Raw genomic sequence first — 7,208 nt, forward strand, 5'->3', positions numbered from 1 at the left:
ATATTATTTTTATTTATTCGTTTTTATATAGCCTAATGCAGAAGTTGTTTTTTATTCTGTAAGAAAAATTAGTCTGATGTTTGCAATTTGTTGTTTCAGTTAACTCATCCGTCGTCTTAATGGCAGTTTGCGGCTTTGCTCTGATATTTTTGATTTGTATTAGTGTTCTTTAAATTAGCCTATTTGTTCCACATTTTGTCTTAAATATAGCCTAGTTCTAAACAATTTAATCAAATACTTAGGCTGTTGATTTGTTTGCCGCCTTCTTTTTTATTCTAAGTTTTGGCGTTGTGCGATGTGCCGTACATTTATTAAATTGTTCGGTTTTGTTAATTTTCCTTTTGAACAATATAAAAATTATATTAATTTTCCACTGTATTTTATTTTTATACCAAACAGCGTTTTTGATACAGTATTTATTTGTTTTTGTTTTTTTGCCTTGTTTTGTACTAGGCCTAAGTTACTAATAAGTTTATTTAATTTATTTTAAAGAACGAATTTTATTTTATTTTATTCAAAACTGACATGTAACTGTTACAGTTTGTATTTTTTTGATAATAAATTATTAAAATGCGCAGGCAGTCTGATTGCCGTTTTATGTTATAATTAGCCTATAACGTGCACGCGCTGTATACTTTAAATGCTTTACTATTCTGTTTTAAGCGCTTCATTTTCATTTTGAACGCGCTAATATCATGCTTTAGCATTTTCTGTCATATGGAAGTGTTAAACTTCAACTTGGACTATACCTTTCCTTGTATATACGCAAGTTTTATATTAATATCATAAATGAACGATTATTCGACTAATCGCTAAAATGCAGGAGTGTTAGTCGACTAGGAATATCTTTAGTCGGGGGCAGCCCTAATTCTGATCTTTCTTGTTTTTTCGGAAACGAAAGACTATTTCCTCGAACTTGTTGATTTTTGCCCTTGAAAAGGAGAGACTTTATTTTTTGGAACTCAAACCGATCGAAAGAGTTACATGACTCTCTGAACTGAGCCATTTGATCATTTATTTGACTGAGTCAAATTGTTGGGTTCTGTATTTCCAATTACTGTTTTGTTTTGAAAAGAAAAGTGAATTATTGGAAAAACTTCTATATTTGAATTTATTTTGGGTCAAATTGAATATATACTCACACTTTTTGTACATTGAGTTTTGTACATTTTGAATGTAATATTGTTTTATTATTGTAATTTACTTTGGCTAAGGTGAAAGAGACAGACAAAGTGTTGAGTTTTGAGAGTCCACTTTATTTACACGTTGAGTGAAAAAATATGAAACTTCATTGAATTGAAACCTTTGAGTTGTTGAATCTTTCAGCCTACAAGAAACAATAGAAGATGACAATATTTGTATTTTATTTACTGAATGTCATTGATTAATTGTTCACATGTAATTAATTTGAATTGAAACAAACTACAAATAGAACCAGATAGTCAACTATTCACTTACCTGCTTCATCATTTCCTCCCTCCAGTAGATGTTCCTCACTTCTGATCGCATTGGCCCATATTGAATATTATTGCTAGGTGTAGCATATCAGTTACGTGGTGCGCTACACGCTACATATATATATATATATATATATAATTTTTTTTCTTATATGTGCCCTCGATGCGCACTTTTGCAGAACCCACACTGATCCAAGCTCTAAAGCAGACTTCTTCTCGACAGTCAAAGCGGAGTTACGTTATTGCCCGTCGTGCACAGGAACCCTAAAGGCACCGGGGTGGCGGATTTATATATATATATATATATATATATATATATATATATATATATATATATAAATAAATAAATATAGCTGCAAGCAGCGATGGAGGGCCCAAGCCGGTGGCACCGTCTTCCTGGTGCCTTTAGTGCAACTAAAGGCACCGGGGTGGCGGTGCCACCGGCTTGGGCCCGTAATCGCTGCTTGCAGCTATATTTATTTATTTATATCAGTGTGGGTTCTGCAAAAGTGCGCATCGAGGGCACATATAAGAAAAAAAATTATATATATATATATATATATATGTAGCGTGTAGCGCACCACGTAACTGATATGCTACACCTAGCAATAATATTCAATATGGGCCAATGCGATCAGAAGTGAGGAACATCTACTGGAGGGAGGAAATGATGAAGCAGGTAAGTGAATAGTAAGTGAACCGGGGTGGCGGATTTATATATATATATATATATATATATATATATATATATATATATATATATATATATAAATAAATAAATATAGCTGCAAGCAGCGATGGAGGGCCCAAGCCGGTGGCACCGTCTTCCTGGTGCCTTTAGTGCAACTAAAGGCACCGGGGTGGCGGTGCCACCGGCTTGGGCCCGTAATCGCTGCTTGCAGCTATATTTATATATATATATATATATATATATATATATATATATATATATATATATATATATATATAAATCCGCCACCCCGGTGCCTTTAGGGTTCCTATATATTTAGGGCCCAAGCCCTGAAAGGGCGCAGAGCCCTATTGTTCTTCTAAGGGTTTTTTGTTATTCTTCTTCTTCTTCTTTATAATAATTTTTTTTTCAAGGTTTTTGCCACTTTTGGGGGACTTAACGTGCTCAAAAACTCTTGAAACTTTGCACACGGGTCAGAACCCGCGGCCATTAGAGCCGGACTGAAGCTGGTACCCGGGCGTGGCAGGGGGGCTCGACAGCGCCCCCTGTAACGGGGTCCGAAAACTTGGTCCATAAATCAAACACGCTTGCATGAAATAATATGAAACTCGGTACACTTATAGATCTCATCGGTTCATATATCCTTCATGCTCTGACTTTTTACCCCAGCCCAACAGGAAGTCGGCTATTTGGCGTAGTTTAAAAAACACATGCAATGGAATTTAAAATACTCCTCCTAGACGATTCAACCAATCACCACGAAACTCGGTGTGCATGAAGTCAAGACATTGAGGATGAAAAGTTGCTAGGGGGTTTTTGATATCTCGAACGGTTTGGCCGTGGCGAGGAAACGAATTTATGGCGAATATTGGAAACAGGAAGTGTGTTATAACATCCTCATACATTAACTGATCTTGATGAAACTTCAGCAGTGTGTTCGCTGTAAGAGGCCGATCACATGGATGTGACTATTGTGAGTCAAAGTTATAGCGCCACCAACTGGCAGCAGGAAGTGTGTCACTTTCAAAATGCTTTGAAATCACCCTCTTATTTTTACCCGATTTGCTTCAAACTTAATCTGTATAATGTAAACACACGACAGATGTAGACCTGTGAAAGGATTATTGATATCTTTAATACTGTCGCCATGGCAACGCTTTAAACTTTTATATTCTTTTTGGATGCATTTGAGGCTCTTAACATGCTTCAAATTGCATGAAACTCAACATGCATTTGACATTTATTGTGTAATAGACATGTGCGAAGTTTCAGAAACGGGCGTGGTAAGGGGCTCAGTAGCGCCACCTTTAGTCAAAAATGGGGTATTAGTTTTACCTACAGTAACCAAACTCGGTACGTATATTCTTCTCTTCGATCCGGACAACTTTCTAATTTACAGTCATTAGCTCCGACCAACAGGAAGTCAGATATTTTGGTTTGAATGTGTACTGTTTGGAGCATTTTCCTTCTGCCCCTCTGTGTGTGTGTGTGTGTGTGTGTGTGAGGAGGGGGGCTAGTTTAGTTTAACCCTTTCTCTGCTGTGTGCAAAATCTCTGGCACTTTTGAGGGCCTTAACGTGCTCGAAAACTCTTGAAATTTTGCACACAGGTCAGAACCCGCGGCCATTAGGGCCAGGCTGAAGCTGGTACCCGGGCGTGGCAGGGGGGCTCGACAGCGCCCCCTGGAATGGGATTCGAACACTTGTCCGTATATCAAACACGCTTGCATGAATTAATATGAAACTCGGTACACTTATAGATTTAATCGGGCCGAACAACTTTCCCTGGGTCAAGTTTTACGCCAGCCCAACAGGAAGTCGGCTATTACGGGTTGATTGGAGAACGCTTGCTCTCGCATTTGAAACACTTCTCCTAGAGAATTCATCCGATGACCACGAAACTCGGTCAGCATGAAGTCAAGACATGGAAGAAGATAAATTGCCAGGGGATTTTTGATATCTCGAACGGTTTGGCCGTGGCGAGGAAACAAATTTATGATTAAAAAAGGATGCATAAAGTGTGTTATAACTTAGTTATAGTTTTACCTACAGTTACAAAACTCAGCGTGTATATTGATCTTATCAAGCCGAACAACTTTCTAATTTACAGTCATTAGCTCCGACCAACAGAAAGTCAGATATTGTGGTTTGAATGTGGATTGTGTCTCTCTCTGTCTCTCTGCCATTCTGTGTGTGTGAGTGTGTGTGTGTGTGTGTGTGTGTGTGTGTGTGTGTGTGTGTGTGTGTGTGTGATATTTTGGTTGGGTGACAGTTGTAGGTTACAGTTTGACAAGAGTTTATAGTTTAACAAAAGCACAATGTTGTGCTTTATTGCGAGTGTACACAAATATAGAGAAACACTTTGAATGATGTCCTGTGTGAACAAAATGACGGAGTATGTTTTTATGTCTCCATTCGATCGAGCCACACACACACACACACACACACACACACACAGCATTTCAATCTTGACATCGCAGCATGTTCATTATAGCCTTACAGTTTTTTTGGATTGCTAACACACTAAAATTAAAAGTAGTACACTATTAGCAAAACCTTACACCCAAGAAGCAAAACATCAGCCCATATTTGCACAACTATAAGCACATTGTCAACCTCACACTTGTTGCAAAACTCTACACACAGTGATTTGCAAAACACTAAACACACTTAACATACATTACACACAAAAATCTATCATGAAGTCACTTCCTTGCAATACCAAAGCACTGACTGTCAAATTACCGCACCGTACAACCAATTGGTTCAACACAGTCATCAGGTGTGCGAACACTCGTTTGCTTAATTGCAGACACACCAATCAGGTGTATAAGCACTATAAAAAGCAGCAGGTGAGTTCATCTGTCTTCAAGCACAATGGAAAGAGTCAGAGAAAGAGTAAGACAAGGAGGACGAGGAGGACGAGGAGGAGAACGAGGAAGAGGAGAACGAGGAGGAGGAAGAGGAGAACAAGAACAAGGAGGAGGAGAACGAGGAGGAGGAGGAGAACAAGGAGGAGGAGAACGAGGAGGAGGAAGAGGAGAACAAGAACAAGGAGGAGGAGAACGAGGAGGAGGAGAACGAGGAGGAGGACGAGGAGGAGGACGACGAGGAGGAGGACGAGGAAGGGGAGGAAGGGGAAGACCAGAAGGTGTTTAAAGAGGACCGAATCTGACCAATGAGATCCGCGCAACACTGGTTGACCACGTTGTCAACCACGGCCTGACGCTGAGGGAGGCTGGACTGCGAGTACAGCCAAATCTAAGCCGATACACAGTGGCAAGTGTGTTAAGAACATTTCGACTGGAAAATAGGTATTGTAAAAATATCATCATATCAAAAACATCTGCACGGTTTCAGTAACTGCTTACAGTACTGTATTCTATGCACTATCAGCACTTCTGTTACCTTTTCCTGTGAAATTACTGTACTATTGTATACTGTTTTTTTTTTCTACATAGGATTGAGGGTCAGGGACGACAAGGGGGAAGGCCTCCTATGTTCACAGAACAGCAAGAGAGGGAGATAGTTAACATGGTTTTGGCCAACAATGCTATAACACTCAAGCAGCTCCAAGCTAACATTGTCAATGACCACGCCATTTTCAACAATATCCATCAGGTCTCAACATCAACATTGGCACGCATCCTAAAAAAAAAACATATTCAAATGAAGCAAATTTATCGAGTGCCTTTCGAGCGCAATTCCGAAAGGGTGAAACGACTGCGGCATGATTATGCAGAGGTATGTATTCACTTTAGCAGTGTGATCTTGCATACTGTCTCATAATCTTTTACTGTAATATGTATACTAGATCTACACTGAACTACACAATTTTGCCTGACACTGTTTTTCAGAGAGTTTTACGAATGGATGGAGAGGAGATCCAGCATGAGTTAATTTATGTCGATGAGGCTGGCTTCAACCTGACGAGAACACGAAGGAGGGGAAGAAACATCATTGGCCACAGGGCTATAGTCAATGTCCCGGGGCAACGTGGGGGTAATATAACACTCTGTGCAGCCATTACACAGAATGGGGTCCTCCACCGCCATGCCCACATGGGCCCTTACAACACAGCACTCATACTTACATTCTTGGACCAATTGCACAACATAACAGCAGCAAATCAAATCGATCATATGCAATACATCGTTGTCTGGGACAATGTGTCTTTCCACCGCTCTGCTCTGGTTCAGAACTGGTTTCAGCAACATCCACATTTCACCGTCTTATATCTTCCACCATACTCTCCATTCCTCAACCCTATAGAAGAGTTTTTCTCGGCATGGCGGTGGAAGGTATATGATCTCCGTCTCCAGGCTGAGATACCCTTCATCCAAGCCATGGAGGACGCCTGTGACCAGATGGAGGTAGCAGCAATACAAGGATGGATTCGTCATTCAAGACGTTTCTTTCCAAGGTGTCTTGCTAATGACAACATTGCCTGCGATGTTGATGAAATTCTCTGGCCAGATCCAGCTAGGCGCAGAGACAATGTCTAGTGTGTTGTTTTTTTTTTTTTTTTTTTTTTTTTACGTAAAGTGACGTTTGGTTACAGTATTATGAATCTCCATGTCAACATTTTGAGCTTGTTGAGAAATAAATGAGTTTCTTCAGTCTGCAACATTGGTCTTGTGTAGTGTTTGGTGAATTTACATTATATTTGTACTTTGTTGATGGTAGCCAACTCTAATCATAGGGAAGTAGAAGTGCTAAAAATGTTTTAGGTTTATCACAGCAGAGTGTAACTCGTGCAAACAGAGTATAGTAATGTGAAACGTGTGTGTTTCATATGGTAACAAAGTGTGGTTTTTAAACAGAAGTGTATAGTTTTTACAAGAGTGTTTAATTTTGCAAAGGATCTGTAATGTTTTGCTAATTGGGTTTGTGGTTGTGCTAATTGTGTGTAGTGTTTTGAAAACACGGGCCCTGTTTTGAAAATCGTGCTTAAGCAATCCAAAAAAACTGTAATAAAATTTAATAATAAAATAGTCAACCTAACATAAAAAAATTACACTGCTCTGTTTAAATAGTCAGTTGTACAGTTCGTACCGTTCAC

The 7,208-nt window shown here is 39.3% G+C and overlaps 1 long non-coding RNA gene across 1 annotated transcript; it reads left to right on the forward strand.

Moving 5' to 3' along the window:
* The first annotated feature begins 5,312 nt into the window (after positions 1-5,312).
* Positions 5,313-6,473, forward strand: LOC306992030. Its single transcript, XR_013796207.1, has 3 exons — positions 5,313-5,460; positions 5,608-5,890; positions 6,004-6,473. It is a non-coding gene; the product is annotated as an uncharacterized lncRNA (long non-coding RNA).
* The last annotated feature ends 735 nt before the right edge of the window (positions 6,474-7,208 follow it).

This window comes from Phoxinus phoxinus, assembly GCF_949152265.1.
Source record: "Phoxinus phoxinus genome assembly, chromosome: 23".
Lineage (NCBI taxonomy): Eukaryota > Metazoa > Chordata > Actinopteri > Cypriniformes > Leuciscidae > Phoxinus > Phoxinus phoxinus.